Consider the following 23,075-nt stretch of genomic DNA (forward strand, 5'->3'; position numbering starts at 1 on the left):
ACAACGAGCACCGCGCTTACAACTTGATGAGTTGCCGCAATGTACAACATCATTGGTTCGTCGATGTTTGGTGCGTCCAGGACCGGGTTGGTTGCCAAAATGGCCTTTATTTATTCCAATCCGGCTGTGGCCGCGTCCGTCCACTCGAAGTGTTCGGTGCGCCGAAGGAGGCGATAAAGGGGTAAAGTCTTTTCTCCCAAGAGGGAGATAAAGCGGCTTAGAGCTGCCACGCATCCATTAGCTTCTGGATTTGTTTGAGGTCTGTTGGGGTAGCCAACTGTGACAACGCTCGGATTTTGGCCGGATTAGCTTCAATACCTCTACTGGAGACAATGAATCCTAGGAGCTTTCCGGCTGGTACGCCGAAAATGCATTTTTCCGGAATGAGCTTGATGTCATATGTTTGGAGGTTGTCGAATGTGAGCCTCAAGTCATCTATCAAAGAGTCGACGTGTTTGGTTTTGACGACCACATCGTCTACGCATGCCTCTACTATTTTGCCAATTTGTTTCTCCAGGCATGTTTGAATCATGCGCTGATATGTTGCGCCGGCGTTTTTGAGCCCAAAAGGCATTGTGTTGAAACAGAAGGGACCGTATGGTGTGATGAATGCCGTTGCGGCTTGGTCAGACTCCGGCATCTTGATTTGGTGGTAACCGGAGTATGCGTCGAGGAAACACAATGACTCGTGTCCTGCGGTAGCGTCAATGATTTGATCGATGCGTGGGAGGGGGAAGGGATCCTTTGGGCAAGCTTTATTGAGGTCTTTGAAATCGACGCAAAGGCGCCAGGATTTGTCCTTCTTTGGTACCATCACCAGGTTTGCTAGCCAGTCCGGATGTTTTATTTCGCTGATGAATCGGGCCTCCAATAACTTGGCTAGTTCTTCTCCCATGGCCTGTCTCTTAGGTTCGGAGAAACACCGAAGAGCTTGCTTGACCGGCTTGAATCCCTTTAGGATATTGAGGCTATTCTCGGCCAGCCTGAATGGGATTCCTGGCATGTCTGAAGGATGCCAGGCGAATATGTCCCAATTCTCGCGCAGGAACTCTCATAGTGCGGCGTCCACAGCGGGGTTTAACTGTGCCCCGATGGAGGCTGTTTTGGTAGGGTCCGTTGGGTGGACTTGGAATTTGACTATTTCATCCACTGGTTTAAAAGAGGTGGACTTGGATCTCTTGTCGAGTATCACATTGTCCCTGTCCACTGTGGAGCGTAGCGTGGTTAACTCCTCGGCCGAGAGGGCTTCGGATAATGCCTTGAGGGCCAATGCCGCTGTTTTGTTTTCGGCATGGAGTGCTGTGTCCGGATCACTGGCGAGAGTGATGATTCCGTTGGGTCCGGGCATTTTAAGCTTCATGTACCCATAATGGGGTACGACTTGGAAGATTGTGAACGCCTCCCGTCCTAAAAGAGCGTGATAGCCACTGCTGAACGGGGCCACTTGGAATGTAATTTCTTCGGACCTGTAATTATCCAGCGTGCCAAATACCACATCTAGTGTGATTTTCCCAGCACAGTGTGCTTCCCGACTATGGATAATCCCTCTAAAGGTTGTGCTACTTTGCTCGATGCGGTTCCAGTCTATTTCCATCTTTTGAAGGGTTTCCTCATAGATGAGGTTTAGTCCGCTACCGTCGTCCATGAGTACTTTGGTGAGTCGAAAGCCGTCCACGATTGGACTGAGGACCAATGCGGCTGGTGCTCGGGCTGTTCAGAATTTGGGTTCATCATTGACATTGAAGGTAATAGCCGTGTCACTCCATGGATTTGTTGCTGCTACGTGGCAGATTTCGACCATGTTGCGAAGTGTTCGCTTGCGCCTGTTATTTGACGCAAAGGCCTCCAACACTGTTAACACCATATTCTTATCACTGGATGGTGCTCTGTGGTATGTGGGATAAGAAGATCCTCACCACTTTTGTTCACCTGCCGGAGTATCCAACATGCTCTAAGGCTGTGCATTGGTATCATATCCGCCGTGCTATGAATTTTGCTGGGTCCATTGTGTTGGTGTTCTGGGAATGGGGGTCCCCAGACTTGCCTGCCTGCGGCCTGCGGCGTAGCTCAAGTGGGGGCCCAGCGCGGCCCATCTTCATCAGCTCAAGCTCAAGACCCTCGCGAGGGGCCAAGCCTCGCGGGGCGGATGACATGAAGCTTCCTCAAGAGCGGCCTCATCGGACAGGCTCGCAAGGAGGCGGAGAGATCAATGCAAGGGTACCTCGCGAGGATCCCATGACGCAAGCCATGACAATCAAGGCCAGGCGGGCGCCAGGCGGGCGCCGGCCTGCGCAGGGTCCTTGTTTCCCCTTTGGTGCAAAGGGGGCAAGCACAGGCCAAGGCATCAGGCAAAGGTTGCCATTCCGGTGCAACGAGACCAAGACCAGCAGAGCGGCGGGATGGAGGTCACCGTGGATCCCAAGACGGCGTCATCACCAGCGCTTTTGGCAGCCGAAGACCACCTTTGTTCAGGATAACTTGTACTACATGTTCCCCTTCAAAATGGCCAATTGTTGGTGCCCTTCCCGCTCAGTTATTCGGGGAGAGGCCCAGGGCCTCTATAAATAGAGCTAGCCTCCACAAAGGAAAGGGGGACACCGAGGAAAAAGAGAGACACAGAGAGAGAAATTTGGTAGAACCCTAGCAGAGAGAGAGAGAGAGAGAGAGGCAACGGAACTCACCCTAGCAGTTCATCGCACCAGCGCAAGAACACCTCTCGCGAGGCTGCTCTTCCCTTGTACTGTCCATCATCAGCCCCAGAGGCAATCCACCACACCACACACTGGAGTAGGGTATTACACCACAACGGTGGCCCAAACCAGTATAAACCTCGTGTCTCTTGTGTTGCTCATCATTTTCATCTTAGTTCGCACGAGAGGATCGGAGGTAGATCGGTAGGGGAGAGATCTCCGCACGCACCCCAGTGTTCGAACCTCAAGGGTCTGCCGGAACCCGAAATCCGACATCTGGCGCGCCTAGTAGGGGGTGCGCCAGAATCTTTCTTCCGCTGTTCGCGTGTGATCTTCTGTCGTGTCCATGGCTGACGCTCGCCGGGCTCGCGCCGAGCGCCGGGCTGCTCGCGCCACTCACGTCGCCCAGACGACGCCCGTCGGCGGCCCCCCACGTCGTTCCCCGCCGCCCGCCGCCAACGCCGCCACCGGCCCGACGAGGAACAAGCAGCAGGCCTTGTCCCAGCATCCTTCGGTGCGGCGGGATGGCCGCACCACCACCCCGTCGCAGACTCCAGCTGGCTCGTCGTCCCACGACCGTCGCGCACCCATGGATGCGCACGCCTCACTACTCTTGGAGCGGGAGCTCCTCCACTATCGCCCCATCGACGACCTCTACGAGGACTGGCTCGCTCGCATCACCGAGCTCGTCAGTGCCGCAGGGGGCTCCCCCTTGCGGTCCCTCTCGCTGCTTCGCCCTCCATCCCGTGCAGGGGGCGAGGATCAGGAGGCGCCTCCACCCCCTCCTCCCCAAGAAGGTGCCTTGGCTCCAAGGCGCGCAGCCCCAGGGCGGGACACTCCACGTTCGGCGCCTGCGCAGCAAGAAGGGAGCTGCCAAGAGATCCCACGACCCCGGGAAGGTGCCCGCGCGCTCCCAGCACCGGCACGCCAAGATCACACCCCAGCGCCCCCACGACGAGACCCCGCGCTGCTCCCAGTGGCGGCACGTGGTGACCCACATGAACAAGTCCAGCACCAGCAAAGGGCACCGGTGGCCACGGTGGGCTGCCTCGCCTTCACTGCCGAGCTGCGCGGCGTCACATGGCCAGGCAAGTTCAAGCCTGACCTCCCTCCCCGCTACGATGGCACAGCAGACCCCGTAGAGTTCCTACAGCTCTACGAGCTGGGCATCGTAGCCGCCAACAGAGACGAAAAGGTCATGGCAAATTGGTTCCCCATGGCGCTCAAGGACGACGCCCGCACCTGGCTCCTGAACCTGGCTCCCGACATGATCTCCTCCTGGAGCGAGATGCGCACCCGCTTCATCGCCAACTTCCAGGGCACTCACGACCGGCCCCCGGCCGTGATCGACCTGCGCCGCATCAAGCAATAGCCGGGAGAAACCCTGCATAAGTACATCTAGCGCTTCAACTATGCTCCCCTCAAGATCCCCAAGGTAATAGAAGAAGCTATCATCTCAGCCTTCTCCGACGGCGTGCGCGACGTCAAGATGAAGGAAGAGCTAGCAATCCATGAAGACTTGTGCACATCCCTGGAGCTGTTCAACTTGGAGACCAAGTGCGCCAGGGCTGAGGAAGGGCACCTCTCCATCCTCGAGCTCCCGGCAGCTAAACAGGAAGAAAAGAAGCTCAAGGCCAAAGACGTGAAGCGCAAGGGGGCTGCATGCTAGCAGCGGAACCAGACACCAAGCGAGGCAGTGATCGGCCCGAGTCATCCAAGGGCGCACGGTAATACATGTACCACGACCTCCACACCCACAACACCAACGAGTGTCAACAGCTCAGAGCCGTGTGAGATGGGCGAATCGGCCGACGCCCAGAGCGCAACGACAGGGGCTATGGCCGAGGAGGAGGAAGAGGTGGCGGACGATGGGAAGACCGCGGCCTTCGCCAGGGATGGCGTGACCGCCCTCGCGAGGACCGCTGGCAGGACCAGCCTCGTGAGGGAGGCTGGAGGGACCAGCCTCGTGAGGACCACCCGCACGGCAACGCAGGCCTCCCTCCTCTGCCGCCTCCACCAAGGAGGAACGAAGACCAACACCAAGACGATGGGGCCGGGGGCTCCCAAGAGCTGCGTGCAATTGCTTGCGTCTTGGGTGGCGCCCAGGCCCCAGCCTCACAGCGCATCTTCAAGCAGTTTGCTCGCGAGGTGAATGCAGTCCTTCCCAAGCTTGAGGTCACGCGCCCTCTCAAGTGGTCTTCGTGCGCGATCACATTCAGTTCCGCAGACCAGCTCAAGTGTGCGTCAACGGCCGGAGTCCTCCCGATGCTTTGCTCCCCAGTCATCAGCAACGTGTAGGTCACCAGGACCCTCATCGATGGTGGGGCAGGACTCAACGTCCTGTCCATCGAGACGTTCGACAATCTCCAAGTGCCATACAACCAGCTTCAGCCAACCAAGCCTTTCTCAGGAGTCACCCATGGTTCCACTGTTCCAATTGGGCAGGTTCGCCTTCCGGTCACCTTTGGGCAACGCAACAACTACCACACCGAGCTCATCGACTTTGACGTCGCTCACATCCGCCTGCCGTACAACACCGTCCTTGGGTACCCAGCCCTAGCCAAGTTTATGGCGGTGACTCACCATGGTTACAATGTCCTCAAGATGCCAGGAAGCGGTGGAGTCATCATCGTACCTTGTGAAGAAAGGGACGCAGTGTGCTCGCTTGAGCGTGCATTCCAAGCCATAGCAATTGAAGACCCAGATCACGGGAGGGGGAGGCCTCCCGAGGTGACCCTCAAGAGGAAGAAGACCTCACCTGGCCCGAGCCACAAGGAGGCAGGCACCTCCGGAGGTATCACGTCAGGATTCACGCCTGATCAGGGAGCGCCGCCCTCTCACGCATAGGAAGGCGCACCCGGCGCCCTCCTCAGGCTGGGCTCGGGGGCTCTCTCTTGGAGAGCCTCCGACCTTGCGAAGGTTGCGGGGGAGGCGCTCGGGCACCACTTGGAGGGGTGCTTTCAAGCACGCTTCCCTTAGGAAGGTACAAGTCAAAGGAGACCAAACCCTCAGGAGTTCATCGCAAAGAACACCCATGAGCTACAAGAGTCCAGAGTCATGCGCGGCAGCCGCCGCTACCTGCCGTGGCCCCACATCCAGGCGAGGATGGAGGACTATGCGCCTGCGTCGACGTACCAGGGCTCAACCGAGCTGCGTCCCAGGAGCGCCTATGGCCCTCGGCCGTAGGGCGCTGCGAGGGACCACCTCACAGCTACGTTCGCATGCCCTTCGGCCTGCCGAGCGCGGTTGCCTCACATCAGCGCCTGTTGTGGAGCATTGTGGAGGCTCAGGAGGGCAGGCATCACGCGGTCCTGGCGGAGGTGGCAATGGTCCCCGAAGACATGCACGTGCTACCGTGGCCTCCTGAGGCCCCTGTGCCTAGGGGCTCATGAGGGCCGACGTCTTCACCGCGCATCGCTCACTTCCTCAGCATCACTTCATCTTCAACAGCACCAGCTGACATCTTTCAGAGTTCTACTTTCAGCTGGGAGCGCCCACAGGGCTGCCCCATGCCCAGGCCGCGTGGGTCCATCCCTGTGACATGTATCCATTTTGGTTATGCTCTTTACTTACCTTGTTGGGGGCGGGCTGCATCATCCCCACGCTGCTCGGGCCCGACCCAGCGGCGGTTGCTTTTACCTGCGCTTGCTTGAAATTGGATTTCCTATGTGCTTAACATACCTGACCTAATCACCTGCTTGATCGACGCCTATCTGAAGAGCCGCTCGCTCTGGCACGACGCATGCGCACGGGTCCGTCCCTGCAGCGTTGATAAACCTAAGTGGTCGAGATCTGGCCGCGGCAGCACCGCACGGCGCCACCTCACCAGGCCCTCAGTGCCTTGACCGCTCCCTCGGAGAGACCATAGGTTGGCCGGCGACCGTAACGACATGCCTTGTTTCTCCTCATGATTGGTGTGCAGGACCTACTCCAGGAGCAACGTTGGGGGCATCATGAGCTCTCTCTCCCACTCTTCGGCACGGACCGCTTGCATGTTAAAAGGGGGGCACCTGAGCATCGCGACTCATGGGCTCTTACTGGTTCTCCAGCCCTCACCCCTAGCCTTGACCCACGGCATCGCGACCTGTCATACCAGCGGCGGCTGAGCTCGCTCGTGGGCCAGGACCTGAGGACGTAGAGCGTTAAGGAAAGTGCGGGGGAGTGGGAAGAAGCTCGCGAGGGCCTCACCCAGCAGTACCTCGGCCACCGCCTCTCGGGCCGGGTGCCTCTCTGAGGAACTACATCAGACGCACAAGATAAGTCGCGTCCTCGCAAGAGCTAGACCAACGCAGTGCTAAATCCCCGGCCAGTGCAACTCTGTCACGGCGACGCTACCTTCCTTTCTCGCCCAACAAGGATTGCTTGAGCGCTAAAGGGGACCTCCCGAGCATCATGACTCGGGGGCTCTTACCGGACCTCGGGCCGCTCACCTCCTGGCCTTGACCACTGCATCGCGACCTGGCATACTAGCGACGGCTGAAGCTTGCCTGGGGACTGGGACCTGTCAGCGTAGAGCGCCAAGTCCTCGTGAGGATAGAAAGGGGGAGCTAGCCGGGACAGAACGGACACCTCACGCCAATTCATATTAAGGATATAGTATTTAAAGAAGGCATGGCAGACGCCTTACATACCCCCGCGGGGTGTTGCTTTAATTCCTTGCAGGGAACAAAAGGTGCTAACCCTAAGGACGCTAATTGCTAGCACCTCCCCAAGCGACGCCATCATCAACAGTGGGCTGCCCAGTGACGGCGCCAATCCCATCCGGATCAGTGGCGTCGGAGGCCTGATGCAGCTGCCCCACTCCGAGCGCGGCGCGAGCTCGGAGGCTCATAGCTGTCGTCGCTCGTCGCCGGGTCGCGAGGAGCTCGGGGGAGCCGCTGAAGCTCTCAGCCCCTCCGCTGCTGCCTGAGGAGCTGCAGGAGGACCAAAGGGCGGGGCTGGCCCTCGCCAGTTCATCACCACTGCCGCTTCCCTTAGGGCAGCATTCCAGCCGGCGTCCTTCTGTATCAAAGACCTTGAAGAACATCAGGGAGGCGCCATCGTATTCAAGATGGATCACCAAGGCACCGTCCGCGCGATAGACCCGGGCAATCTCACCCCAGCCCCGGGTCATGAAGACCTTGCCCGGAGCAACGACCGCGATCTCTGCTCCGGTTGTAGGGGTGCCACAGTCGGCGTGCTGCAGCCAGAGCTCCGGGCCCCCGCTCGGCGGCATCTCGAAGGCGAAGGAGGGAGGAAGGCGGATCCACGAAGTTGGAGGCGTGCCGGCGTGGAGCACAAGCTCGCGAGAGGAGCGCTCCGCGTGGACTCCAGGGGGGGACGACATGCACCACTTTGACTCGCCGGTGTTGGTGGCGACGCTGTCGGTGTTGCTCGGCGCCCTCCACCCTAGGGCCTATGACGTGGGCGTGCAAGGGCAGCGGAAACCCAGGCGACGGCCGCTCGTACCACGGCCTCGACACCACCTGCCAGGCGCCTTCGTCCCGGTGACAGAGGATTGGCCGCTTCTTCAGCGGGAGGGGGTCAGGACCCTCTCTGGGGGCCTTTCCCTTCTCCTCAGCTGAAAATTGGCAGATCGGTGCCATTGGTGCAAGAGGAAGCAAGGATGAGGAAGAAGAAGAGGAGGAGTAATGGAAAGGGGTGAACTGGCGGAGCTCGCCCAGCCCCGTACTTGTAGCCGGGGAAGGCCAACCGCCGAGCGCCATGACCACAGGTAATCATGACCCACATCTCTGCATGCAGGGACTTGTCAAGTCGTGCAGTTGCCGAGGCGTCATGGGAAGTGCAGACGCCCATGCCCAATCAACCGCCACGCAGCGCCCAAGGCCGCAGGCTGTTGGGGCCTGCGGCGCTTCATGCTTACCCCTTCGCTTCCCCGCCAGGCCAATATCGGGCCTGCCTTGGGCCCCAGGGCTACTGTCGGCGTTCTTGGAACGGGGGTCCCCAGACTTTCCTGCCTGCGGCCTGCGGCGTAGCTCAAGTGGGGGCTCAGCGCGGCCCATCTCCATCAGCTCAAGCTCAAGACCCTCGCGAGGGGCCAAGCCTCGCGGGGCGGACGACAGGAAGCTTCCTCAAGAGCGGCCTCATCGGGCAGGCTCGCGGGGAGGCGGAGAGATCAATGCAAGGGTACCTCGCGAGGATCCCATGACGCAAGCCATGACAATCAAGGCCAGGCGGGCGCCAGGCGGGCGCCGGCTTGCGCAGGGTCCTTGTTTCCCCTTTGGTGCAAAGGGGGCAAGCACAGGCCAAGGCATCAGTCAAAGGTTGCCATTCCGGTGCAACTAGACCAAGACCAGCAGAGCGGCAGGACGGAGGTCACCGTGGAGCCCAAGACGGCGTCATCACCAGTGCTTTTGGCAGCCGAAGTCCACCTTTGGTTAGGATAACTTGTACTACATGTTCCCCTTCAAAATGGCCAATTGTTGGTGCCCTTCCCACTCAATTATTCAGGGAGAGGCCCAGGGCCTCTATAAATAGAGCTAGCCTCCACAAAGAAGGGGGGAAACCAAGGAAAAAGAGAGACACACAGAGAGAAATCTGGTAGAACCCTAGCAGAGAGAGAGAGAGAGGCGACGGAACTCACCCTAGCAGTTCATCGCACCAACGCAAGAACACCTCTCGCGAGGCTGTTCTTCCCTTGTACTGTCCATCATCAGCCCCAGAGGCAATCCACCACACCACACACTGGAGTAGGGTATTACACCACAACGGTGGCCCGAACTAGTATAAACCTCGTGTCTCTTGTGTTGCTCATCATTTTCATCTTAGTTCACATGAGAGGATCGGATGTAGATCGGTAGGGGAGAGATCTCCGCGCACACCCCAGTCTTTGAACCTCAAGGGTCTGCCGGAACCCGAAATCCAACACGTTGAGCCATCCCTCCAGTACGGTTCCTTGCCCCGTAGAGGGTTTTTGCTTTTTGGTAGTTAACCCGGGTGTATTGTGATAATGCACCCTTTTATTTCGGACTGGGTTTGTGTTCAGGGCCGGATTATCCCAAAAGTTTGTTTCGGTTTTCCAGGCACTTTCCATCGCACAGTACTTTCGTACTATGGATGCCAAGTCAGTGAAATGTGTTGTCTCACGGCGATTTATGGCGTTAAGGATTCCCTTGTCCGTGCAATTATTGCGGAAAAATAAGATTGCGTCTTCCTCGCGACAGTCCTTAACCTTGTTCATCGCGAGGAGGAATCTGGCCCAGTAATGATGTACTATTTCCTAGGGCTCTTGCCTGATATGGGAAAGGTCGCTTGTGTTTGGGTGGGTGGGTGTAATAGAATCCAAACCCCTACCCGATCTGGGATCCAGGGGCCGAGGAGTTTCCAATTTTGGAAGTTCCGGTTCCGGGATGTTACCCGCTAATCCTAGTCCGCTGCCTGACTCTAAGTTCAGGGATTGGATGTTGTCCTCCTGCGAACGGGCGTCCGGCTCGGAGAGCTCGGGAATTCGGACATATTTGGTCATTGGGATAGAGGAAAGGTCGCCGCATTGTTCCTCCACCACTGCAATATGATGGGTGACCGGTGGAGAACTAATCTCCCTTTGATCGGGTTTAAGCCCAATCCGATCATAGTCCATAGCGACTCCCAAGGCGGCGATGCGATCCAAGAGCTCGTTTAAGGAGGAGAGCTCCATTGGATCCATCTGTTCGGCGAGTGCCGATTTGACGTGGAGGCTGTTTTCGATGACCCGAGAATTCATCGTCGGCGTGGTGGCCGAACAGGCGGTCATAATGAACCCGCCTAGCCGGAGAGTTTGGCCGACAGCCAAAGCAACCCCAACAGTAGTACCGTATTTAAAGATGAGACGAGACATCCTTCCTTCTGGCGACGGCACAGAGGAACTCTCAATGAAAGCACCAATGTCGGTGTCAAAACCGGCGGATCTCGGGTAGGGGGTCCCGAACTGTGCGTCTAAGGCGGATGGTAACAGGAGGCAGGGGACACAATGTTGTACCCAGGTTTGGGCCCTCTTGATGGAGGTAAAACCCTACGTCCTGCTTGATTAATATTGATGATATGGGTAGTACAAGATTAGATCTACCACGAGATCAGAGAGGCTAAACCCTAGAAGCTAGCCTATGGTATGATTGTATGTTGTCCTACGGACTAAAACCCTCCGGTTTATATAGACACCAGAGGGGCTAGGGTTACACAAGGTCGGTTACAAAGGAGGAGATATACATATCCGTATTGCCTAGCTTGCCTTCCACGCCAAGTAGAGTCCCATCCGGACACGAGATGAAGTCTTCAATCATGTATCTTCATAGTCTAACAGTCCGGCCGAAAGATATAGTCCGGCTGTCTGGAGACCCCCTAATCCAGGACTCCCTCAGAGACCATCCACCTGCCTCCCGCTCCGGACATGGTTGGAGAAGGTTGAGGTAGGAAATGCGGACTTGGGTGCTGGAGCTCGAGTGTGTGAAAATGGATGAGCAAAGGAGGAAGAAGGCGTGGATGAAAAGGTGAATCCTTATCCCTTTATATGGGCGGCCGAAACTATGCGCCCCCACTATCCTGGTAAAACTCGCTTATCCCCCAAGCACCGTAATCGATGGCACGGTTGGGTTACCCACGCCCGTATTGATGAGAATACCGTAATAAGGGGAACACGATCTCTACTTTGACAAGACGTGTCAAGAAACTGCCTCGCGTTGTGTGCGGGGCTAGTTAAAGGAAACGGTTCGAATAATTACCGGGCCATGACATAATGTCATGTTGCCAAACCATGTCAGCAGATTAGATTTGTGGAAATATTATTCTCTTTACGGTGGTATGTGGAACTTATTTTTCAGGGTCGGACACTATCCTTGTATTCAAGTTCTTCCGTAATGTATTCGGAGGAAGAACCCGCCTTGCAATGCCGAAGACAACACTGCGCGCCGGACTCATCGTCATTGAAGCCTGGTTCAGGGGCTACTGGGGGAGTCCTGGATTAGGGGGTCTCTGGACAGCCGGACTATATCCTTTGGCCGGACTGTTGGACTATGAAGATACAAGATTGAAGACTTCGTCTCGTGTCCGGATGGGACTCTACTTGGCGTGGAAGGCAAGCTAGGCAGTACGGATATGGATATCTCCTCCTTTGTAACCGACCTTGTGTAACTCTAGCCCCCTCCGGTGTCTATATAAACCGAAGGGTTTTAGTCCGTAGGACAAAAGACAATCATACCATAGGCTAGCTTCTAGGGTTTAGCCTCTCCGATGTCGTGGTAGATCAAGTCTTGTACTAACCATATCGTCAATATTAATCAAGCATGACGTAGGGTTTTACGTCCATAAAGAGGGCCCGAACCTGGGTAAAACATCGTGTCCCCTGCCTCCTGTTACCATCTGCCTTAGACACACAGTTCGGGACCCCCTACCCAAGATCCGCCGGTTTTGACACCGATAGTAGGCCAATAAAATCCAGATAGCAATACCTTGTGAGCAGTTCTATCTCCAGGATGATGCCCTCCATAAGCCTCAGAGTGACATTTCCGTAGGATTTGTCCTTGTTCATGCTCAGGTACATAACATCTAATAATACCATCTACTCCTTCTTTATAAAGATGTGGGCCATCCCAAAAGTAATGTCTTAAACCATAGAAGAATTTTTCTTTTGTTGGTATGTAAAGCTAGGTGGTAGATATTTAGCAACAATGTAATTAGCATAGTTAGCATACCAAGGAGTACTATGAGAAACATTTGTTGCAGCTAATTGCTCATTAGGAAAAGTATCATCAATAGGTAGTGGGTCATCAAGCACATTTTCAAGCCTAGAGAAATTATGAGCAACTGGGTTCTCAGCTCCTTTTCTATCACAAGCAAACACAACTGCTAAGGATTCTTTTTCAGTAGTAGCATAATTTCTTTGAGTACTCTCTAGAGTTTTACTAGCATAATGAATAACATTCAGTTTATTATCAACTATTTGTCCTAGAACAGCATTGTTGGTGTTAAAACCGGCGGATCTTCGGTAGGGGGTCCCGAACTATGCGTCTAAGGCGGATGGTAACATGAGGCAGGGGACACAATGTTTTACCCAAGTTCGGGCCCTCTTGATGGAGGTAAAACCCTACGTCCTGCTTGATTAATATTGATGATATGGGTAGTACAAGAGTAGATCTACCACGAGATCAGAGAGGCTAAACCCTAGAAGCTAGCCTATGGTATGATTGTATGTTGTCCTACGGACTAAAACCCTCCGGTTTATATAGACACCGGAGAGGTTAGGGTTACACAAGGTCGGTTACAAAGGAAGAGATACACATATTCGTATTGCCTAGCTTGCCTTCCACGCCAAGTAGAGTCCCATCCGGACACAAGACGAAGTCTTCAATCCTGTATCTTCATGTCTAACAGTCCGGCCAATGGAGATAGTCTGGCTGTCCGGAGACCCCCTAATCCAGGACTCCCACAGTAGCCCTAAACCAGGCTTTCAATGATGATGAGTCCGGCGCACAGTATTGTCTTCGGTATTGCAAGGCGGGTTCCTCCTCCGAATATACCACGAAAGAATTTGAATATAAGGATAGTGTCCGACCCGACAAAATAAGGTCCACATACCACCGTAGAGAGAATAATATTTCCACAAATCCAATTTGCTGACTTGTTTTGGCAACACGACATTATGTCACGGCCCGGTGATTATTCGAACCGTTTCCTTTAACTAGCCCCGCACATAACACGAGGCTGTTTTTGACACGTCTTGTCAAAGCAGAGATCGTGTCCCCTTATCACGGGATTCTCATCAATACGGGTGTGGGTAACCCAACCGCGCCATCGATTACGGCGCTTGGGGGATAAGCAAGTTTTACCAGGCTAGTGGGGACGCTTAGTTTCGTCCGCCCATATAAAGGGATAAGGATTCACCTTTTCATCCACGCCTTCTTCCTCCTTTGCTCATCCATTTTCGCGCACTCGAGCTCCAACACCCAAGTCCACATCCCTTCCCTCAACCTTCTCCAAACATGTCCGGAGCGGGAGATAAATGGATGGCTTCCTCCGTTACGGAGGGACATATCAAGAAGCTGCGCGGAGCCGGATACTTAGCCACGAATATCGTGCATCGGCTGCCCGCTGCGAGGCAGATCGTCCCTACCCCGGAACCTCACGAGAGGGTAGTTTTCCTCCACCACTTCCTCCGCGGACTGGGGTTTCCCCTCCATCCATTCGTCCATGGTCTCATGTTCTACTACGGGCTGGACTTTCATGATTTGGCCCCGAACTTCGTCCTCAACATTTAGGCGTTCATCATCGTGTGTGATGCTTTCCTCCGCATCCGGCCCCACTTCAGCCTGTGGTTAAAGACCTTCAATATCAAGCCGAAGGTGGTGGGAGGCCAACAAGCAGAATGCGGCGGAGCCATGGTGGGAAAGATGCCCAACGTTATATGGCTTGAAGGCTCCTTTGTGGGGACCATAAAGGGATGGCAATCGGCGTGGTTCTACATCACTGAGCCGTGCAATGCCAAATGGGCAGCGGCCCCCGAGTTTCGATCCAGATTCCCTACACGGCTCACTTCCTGGAAAGAGAAGGCCTTGTCATGGGGTTCATCGGTGGAGCTGGATGGACTCCAGAAATGTATCCAGAGTATGGCAAGCAAGAAGCTCAAGCTTGTCAACATAGTCGAGGTTATGCTCATCCACCGGATCCTCCCGTGTCAACAATGGGATTTTAACTTTTGGGAGTTCAACCCGGCCCAGCACCAGACTCTGAGCGACCTCTTCGATACGACACACAAGGACGTCTGGAAGGTGCTGTTCAAGGGCGCCGAGGTCCCTCCTTCTCTCGCCGAGGACCGCGGAGTAAGAGCAAAGCGCCTAGCGTGTTCGGTGAGTTCAATACGTCCCGTAGAACATTTATTTCCCCTAGCTTAATCATGTGCGGGGTCTAATCTCCATGCCTTTGACAGGACTAGGTGGAGATGTCGGGGCAGATTAACTGTCCGGCCCCTTTGCCCGAAGACACTGCGGGGGCTCTCCTGACGGAGATGCTGACTCCGGCTCCTTACAAGGTGCCAGAGAAGACCAAGAAGGCCAAGGGAACCCGAAAGAGTTCCCGACGCCAGGCGTCGTCGGACTCACCGTCCAATGACTCTATGACGCACTCCTCTCCCGAAGACGAGGAAGAAGAAGAAGATGCTCCCCCTCTAGTTGGGGGAGATAAGAAAAGGAAGGCCGCCCCAACTAGGGGGCCGAAGGGTCCAAGAAGGGAAGGACTCTCCTTCTGGTCAGTTCCACCACCGCCGACGAAGGCGAAGACGAGTGGTTGCGCAGGGCCAAGCCCCTGGGGAGATCGTAAGTATTCGGATACCAGAGTAACTCATAGCATTCCTTTGTCGTACTGCTTTCCCTAACGCCGAACATGATTATGCAAGCCGCCGCGTGCTAGTGTCGATGTATCATCGGACGGCTCCCTGGGCTCGTCGGATATGGATAGCGATCCACTTCCGACCGCCACCTCCCCTTGCCCTGCGGACGATGCAGAGGTATTGTCTTGAGAGGCACCGGGTCGAGGGGAGAAAGTCCCGGAGGTGCCTCAAGGCGAACTTCCGGACTCCGGGAGCAGAGGGGACAAGGCCCTTGAAGGCCCTGAGTTCGGCCCTCAGCTGAACACCGCGCCGGATCCTCCAGTGGTTCCGGACTCGGGCAGGCGGCCTCCTTCCAAGAGGGGCAAGACGCCTGTGCCGGTGACCTCTGTCCATCCAGAGGTGCCGGACAATCTGCTGGAAACGGTTCACAGCGCTTCCATCGACGAGGAGCACCGTGCTATTATGAGTGCGGTGGTCCAGAAGGTTCAGTCCTCCAAGAGCGGACTGACTGAAGCCTGTGCCAGCCTTCTAACAGGCTTTGAGGTAGGTGTTTAAAATATAGGAAAAATATTACCAGATAGATAGTAGCCCCTGATGCTCTGTTCGGTGTTCACAAAGAAAAGCCGAACAGAGGATCAAATAATATCGCAGGATTTTAATATAAGCATGTCAATATGTGTATGCAGGCTTCGCTGCTGGCCTCAGCCATACTGACTGCGGAGGTCGCCACACTGAAGCAGGACCTCTAGGGGTCCAAGAAAGAGCTCGGCCTTGCCAAGAGGCAGCTCGAGGAGAACAAGGGTAAGTAATACCCTGTCTATAGATATGTATATATAAAAGAAGATGCGATTGCAAAATGACAGGATCATTGTATATTTGCCAGGGGCCACGACCGAAGTGGCGACCCTAAAGCAAAGCGCTGTCCAATGCCAAAGATAAAGTGGCCAAGGAGTGCATCGAGCGGGAAAAGCAAGAGGCATGGGTGGGCGAGGTGCAGCAAGATCTCTAGGATCTCGTGTTAAAGCATGATGCGTTGGAGCGTGACTCGAAGATGCGAGAGTCCGAGCTTGCTGCCGCCCATGAAAGTGCCAAGAGTGCTAAGGCCGAAGCACAGAAGGCCCTCCAGGAGATTGATGCGATGAGGAAGATAGCGGTGGGTAAGGCATTCTACATGTAAAGCAAGCATGTGAAAGTAAATTACCGATTACTTACCCGAATTCGGAGCTCTTCAGGAGCATTCGCAGATTTGCCCCACAGCATGTCGGATGCCGCATAGTTTCACCAGGCCGAGGAGGGAAGCTCAACGGAGAAGCTATTCTGGTCTCAGTATACTGGGACCGAACACCCGATGCCTCTGAGCGACCAGCTAAAGCAGCTGGTCGAGCTGCACAAGGCGGCCGAACAGGCCATGAAGGGCCTTATAGTCCGGTTGTGGCCTGGACGGCCTTCCGAACAGCTACTTCGGCCTGGTGAGGCGGCTTGTGGATGCCTGCCCACGGCTGGAGGTCGTCAAGCGGTCCGTCTGCATCGAAGGTGCACGCTGGGCTTTCACCCGTGTGAAGGTGTAGTGGGCCAAGCTAGACGCCGTGAAGCTGATCAAGGAAGGGCGGCTGCAGGGCAAGGAGCATCACACCCCCGAAATTTATTATGAGGGCGTCCTGAAGGGTGCCCGTCTTATAGCGGACGAATGTTCAAAGGATGTAACATTTGAGTAAATTTTCTCGTGTGATCTTGTATGATGAAAACTTGTTTCATATGCGCTATGCAACGCTTGTGTGAATTTAAAATATTACCTTCTGTTTGGCTGTTTATCCAATCTGAGAGATGGCTAGTCCTCGGCTTCTGCCCCCATGCCATGAGTGCTGGGGTGTTCGGGATAAACCTGAGCACTCTTGTTCCCATGTTTGGGTCCTTCGAGGGAGGTGCTCAGCACAGCGAACAAGGCAACCAGACTAATAATGCTTTATCACTCTCACTTAGCCATAGAATTCTATAATTTTAAATTTCAGCGAAGCCCCTGGTATTCGGAAGGCCGAATTTGGGGCGCGATACACGCCTTTAAGCCGGACAGGACCGGCTCCTCGCTCCAAGCGACATAAGTCTTTAGGGACTCGAAACCTCGCCGAACAGCGACCAGTCTCTCGCCTTATCACGACAGCCAGTTTTAGCTTTCTCTACTAAGGTGCTTAGCCCAGCAGAACCGGGGCACAATCGCAGTAGTTCTCCTAGCACTACCTTAGCCGATAGAGCGGAACATAAGGTACCAAAACATAGGAGCCGGGCAAACCCAACATTTGACCAAAAACATGATTCGGAGCTGATGCATATAATGCTATAAGTTCGGAGTGCCACACTTGTGAAAGTGTTCGGACTTTTCACACCATATTGTGGGGTACGTAAGCCCCTAGTGTGTTGGCCGTACCAAAGTGTACGGTTACAAGGCGTCGTTAATGAACACATAGATATATATATATATATATATATATATAACAAGAATGCAATAATAGTCGTAATGTCATGCATTGTTTATTCGAAAAAATGTGTTAAAGCAGAGTGATACAAATAGTGCAATAAGAAAAGAGTAGGACTATGTCCCTTCCAAGGGCAAGCTGAGGAATGATATTAAATTGAATATTTCGCTCATTACTGTAATCCACCTGGGAATTCCGTGGTATGGCGTAGCTGTCTGCCTCCTTTGTTGCTGCATCATGTGTTCGGCAATAGTGCTGCCGGACAGTGTTTCCAGAGATTAAGGTCCTGAAAAAAGGAAAATAACCAAACAAGAAGCCCCTAGTGCGGTTTAAGCCGCGTCCTGGGGCGTGCCGCAGTTGTGCCCCCTCCCCATCTGTGCCCATGGTATTTTTAATGCGTAATTATGTACGCGCGGCGCGAGTTTCGCCGTTGGGCTGGGATTGGGGTGGCCGCCGTATTGCTATGCGAGCTCAGATCGCCCCAGGTGGTCTATTTGCTGATTGCCCCGAGCGCGCTTGAAGGTGTCCAGGTTCTGAAGCACCAAACTGGTTGATTGCCTTGAGAGGCTGCTTTGCGCTTCTGCTGCGAGGGCGACGGTGTGCTCCTCTGTTCAGAGAGAGGCGCTCTGTGTTTCCATTGACTGTAAAACTCCACGAGGTCCTGACATCTTGAGCTTGAGGTATGCATAATGCGGTACCGCATTGAATCTGGAAAATGCGGTTCGCCCGAGCAGCGCGTGATAACCATTGTGGAACGGGACTATATCGAAGATTAACTCTTTGCTTCGGAAGTTATCCGGGGATCCAAAGACCACTTCCAGTGTAATTGAGCCAGTGCAAAAATGGGCCTCTACACCTGGAATGACGCCCTTAAAGGTCATTTTTGTGGGTTTGATCCTTGAGGGGTCTATACCCATTTTGCGCACTGTGTCCTGATAAAGCAGGTTTAGGCTGCTGCCGCCATCCATAAGGACTCGAGTGAGATGAAATCCGTCAATGATTGGGTCTAGGACCAGTGCGGCAAATCCGCCATGATGGATACTAGTGGGGTGGTCCCTGCGATCGAAGGCGATCGGACAGGAGGACCAAGGGTTGAACTTTGGGGCGACTGGCTCCAATGAATATACGTCCCTGAGCGCATGCTTCCGCTCCCTCTTCGGGATGTGGGTTGCGTATATCATGTTCACCGTCCGCACTTGCGGGGGAAACCTCTTCTATCCTCCAGTGCGCGGCTGCCGGGGCTCCTCCTCGTCATTGCTATGCGGCCCCTTGTCCTTGTTTTCGGCCATTAACTTGCTGTCCTGTTTGAACACCCAACAATCCCTGTTGGTGTGATTGGCTGGCTTGTCTAGGGTGCCGTGTATTTGACACGAGCGATCGAGTATACGGTCCAAGCTGGACGGACCCGGCGTACTTTGTTTGAATGGCTTTTTCCGTTGACCGGGTTTAGAGCCTTTGAATCCGGCATTGACTACCGTATCCTCAGTATTTTCGCTGTTAATGTGGCGCTTATGTTTGTTGCGACGTGACCTGCTATTGCCGTCCTTGGTATCTGAGGTACCATGGTTCTTTGATATGTTATTACTGTGAGCCAGCCAGCTCTCTTCTCCCGCACAAAAGCGGGTCATGAGCGTCGTGAGAGCTTCCATAGATTTCGGCTTTTCCTGACCAAGGTGCCGGGTTAGCCACTTGTCTCGGATGTTGTGTTTGATAGCCGCTAAGGCCTTCGCATCCGGACAGTCGACGATTTGATTTTTCTTTGTAAGGAACCGAGTCCATAATTTCCTGGCCGAATCTTCTGGTTGCTGAATTATGTGGCTCAAGTCATCGACGTCTGGTGGTCGCACATAAGTTCCCTGAAAGTTGTCCAGGAATGTGGCTTCTAGATCTTCCCAACAGCTAATGGAGTCCGCTGGCAAGATATTAAGGCAATGTCGCGCTGGTCCTTTGAGCTTTAGTGGGAGGTATTTGATGGCGTGTAAGTCATCACCGTGGGCCATGTGGATGTGGAGGAGGAAATCCTCGATCCATACTGCGGGATCTGTTGTGCCGTCGTATGATTCAATATTTACAGGTTTGAAACCTTCTGGGAATTGATGTTCCATTACTTCATCTGTGAAGCATAAGGGGTGTGCGGCGCCTCTGTATTGGGCTATATCGCGACGCAGCTCGAAAGGGTCTTGCCCGCTGTGTTCGGCCCGGCCGGATTTGCTTTTACTGTATCCGGCGTGATGTTTATCGTCTCGCAGAGTAGTGCGCCCTCGTGATCCGTAGATCGATCTTGCATGCTTTGCTTTGTCCTCCAATATGTCTCACAGGTCTGGTGTGTTTCCCCATGCTTTTTTATTTGAATGGCGTCTGGGTGGAGGCTGAGCTTTTGGCTGGAATGCTTCTCTATCGCGGCCACGAGGTGGCCGATCAGCCGTATCATACGCTACCTCCTCCAGTCAGGGTAGTAACCTGCACTTTGGGTAATTCTTGGAGGGGCGCTCGACTTTATATTCCTCGGCCGCGAGGACTTCAGTCCATCTGTCAGCTAGCAGATCTTGATCAGCTTGAAGCTGCTGCTGCTTTTTCTTCAGGCTACTTGCCGTGGCCATAAGCCAGTGCTTGAAGCTCTCTTGTTCGACGGGATCCTCTGGTACGGCGAATTCATCGTCGCCGAGGCTTACCCCGTCTTCGGAGGGGGGCATGTAATTGTCATCCTCCTCCTCTCCGTCTGCCTCTCTCTCAGGAGAGCTGGCTCCTCCGTCCTCCTGCTCTAAATCATGCTGGAGGGGATTGTTGTTGTATTCGGCACTATCCGGAGTGTTATTATCTCCTGTGCCGGTATCACCACTTTTGCTTTGGCGGGACTTAGAGCGGCGCTGCTGACGTCGATGCTTGGATTGTTTCTTGGAGGTGTCATCCTCCGCTATCTTGTCGCCATTGCCTTCTTTGGGTGTATCCACCATGTATATGTCATATGACGAGGTGGCTTTCCAGTGCCCTATAGGCGCTGGTTCATGTTCGTCTCCTACATCGTCGTCCATACCATCGATGTCTTTGGAGTCGAAGTCGAGCATGTCAGTTAAATCATTGACAGTGGCTACGAAGTGGGTGGTGGGTGGGCGCCGAATTTTGTCGTCCGCATCCAAATCCTGTTGGCCATAGTCCGGCCAGGGCTCTCTTGAGAAAGAGAGAGACCTTAGTGAATTCAGAATGTCGCCGAAGGGCGAGTGCTGAAAGATATCCACGGCGGTGAATTCCATGATCCGCCCAATCGGATTCAATTGGCAGGGGCACGGATGGTTCAGAGTCCGGCACCTTGGAGTCACGGGCTGCGCAGAGGGTTAGGCTGGTGTTCGGATCAATCGCTGTTGAGACTACAGCCCCTGAGGCGGTGTCCAACCACCCGTCCTCGATTAGCGCAGTTGGCTCCGAGCTAAGGGTCAGAGCTGATGCAGGCGCGGCCTCTGGGGTACTGTTCGGCGGCAGAGCTAGGTCATACCCATCATGACAGTGCGGCGCGCCCTGCTGTGGCTCGAATCCGTCAAAGATCAAGTCTCCGCGGATGTCAGCCGTGTAGTTCAAACTTCCAAATCTGACCTGACGGCCAGGGGAGTAGCTTTCAATCTGCTCCAGATGGCCAAGCGAATTAGCCCGCAGTGCAAAGCCGCCGAATACGAAGATCTGTCCGGGGAGAAAAGTCTCGCCCTGGACCGCATCACCATCAATGATAGTATGAGCCATCAAGCCTAAGGGCGACGACACAGAGGAACTCTCAATGAAAGCACCAATGTCGGTGTCAAAACCGGCGGATCTCGGGTAGGGGGTCCCGAACTGTGCGTCTAGGCCGGATAGTAACAAGAGGCAGGGGACACAATGTTTTACCCAGGTTTGGGCCCTCTTGATGGAGGTAAAACCCTACGTCCTACTTGATTAATATTGATGATATGGGTAGTACAAGAGTAGATCTACCACGAGATCAGAGAGGCTAAACCCTAGAAGCTAGCCTATGGTATGATTGTATGTTATGGTTGTTGTCCTACGGACTAAAACCCTTTGGTTTATATAGACACCGGAGAGGGTTAGGGTTACACAAGGTCGGTTACAAAGGAGGAGATATCCATATCCGTATTGCCTAGCTTGCCTTCCACGCCAAGTAGAGTCCCATCCGGACACGAGACGAAGTCTTCAATCTTGTATCTTCATAGTCCAACAGTCCGGCCAATAGAGATAGTCCGGCTGTCCGGAGACACCCTAATCCAGGACTCCCTCAGATCCCATCTCAGATTTCATGACCTTAAGCCATTTCGTGGAATCTGGGCTCATCATCGCTTACTCATAGTTCGTAGGTTCGTCATGGTCTAGTAACATGACTTCCAGAACAGGATTACCGTACCACTCTAGTGCGGAACATACTCTGGTTGACCTATGAGGTTCAGTAGTAACTTCATCTTAAGTTTCATGATTATCATCATTAACTTCCTCACTAATTGGTGTAGGCATCACTGGAACTGATTTCTGTGATGAACTACTTTCCAATTCAGGAGAAGGTACAATTACCTCATCAAGTTCTAATTTCCTCCCACTCACTTCTTTTGAGAGAAACTCCTTCTCTAGAAAGGATCCACTCTTAGCAACAAAGATCTTGCCTTCGGATCTATGATAGAAGGTGTACCCAACAGTTTCCTTTTTGGATATCCTATGAAGATGCACTTCTCCGATTTGAGTTTGAGCTTATCAGGCTGATACTTTTTCACATAAGCATCGCAACCCCAAACTTTAAGAAATGACAGCTTAGGTTTCTTGCTAAACCACAGTTCATACGGTGTCATCTCAACGGATTTTTAGATGGTGCCCTATTTAACGTGAATGCAGCTGTCTCTAATGCATAACCCCAAAACGATAGTGATAAATCGGTAAGAGACATCATAGATCGCACTATATCTAATAAAGTATGGTTATGACGTTCGGACACACCATTACGCTATGGTGTTCCAGGTGGCGTGAGTTGCCAAACTGTCAACATTGTTTCAACTAAAGGCCAAACTTGTAACTCAAATATTTCGTCTCCACGATCAGATCATAGAAACTTTATTTTCTTGTTACGATGATTCTCCACTTCACTCTGAAATTCTTTGAACTTTTCAAACGTTTCAAACTTGTGTTTCATTAAGTAGATATACTCATATTTGCTCAAATCATCTGTGAAGGTCAAAAAATAACGATACGCGCCGTGAGCCTCAACACTCATCGGACCGCATATATCGGTATATATTATTTCCAATAAGTCAGTGGCTCGCTCCATTATTCCGGAGAACGGAGTCTTAGTCATCTTGCCAATGAGGCATGGTTCGCAAGCATCAAATGATTCATAATCAAGTGATTCCAAAAGTCCATCCGCAAGGAGTTTCTTCATGCGCTTTACACCAATATGACCTAAATGGCAGTGCCACAAGTATGTTGCACTATCATTATCAACTTTGCATCTTTTGGCATCAATATTATGAATATGTGTATCGGTACGATCAAGATTCAATTAACCATTTATATTAAGTGTGTGACCATAGAAGGTTGTATTCATGTAAATAAAACATCAATTATTATTTGACTTAAATGAATAACCGTATTGCA

This window comes from Triticum aestivum, chromosome 3A (genome assembly GCF_018294505.1).
Source record: "Triticum aestivum cultivar Chinese Spring chromosome 3A, IWGSC CS RefSeq v2.1, whole genome shotgun sequence".
Classification (NCBI taxonomy): domain Eukaryota; kingdom Viridiplantae; phylum Streptophyta; class Magnoliopsida; order Poales; family Poaceae; genus Triticum; species Triticum aestivum.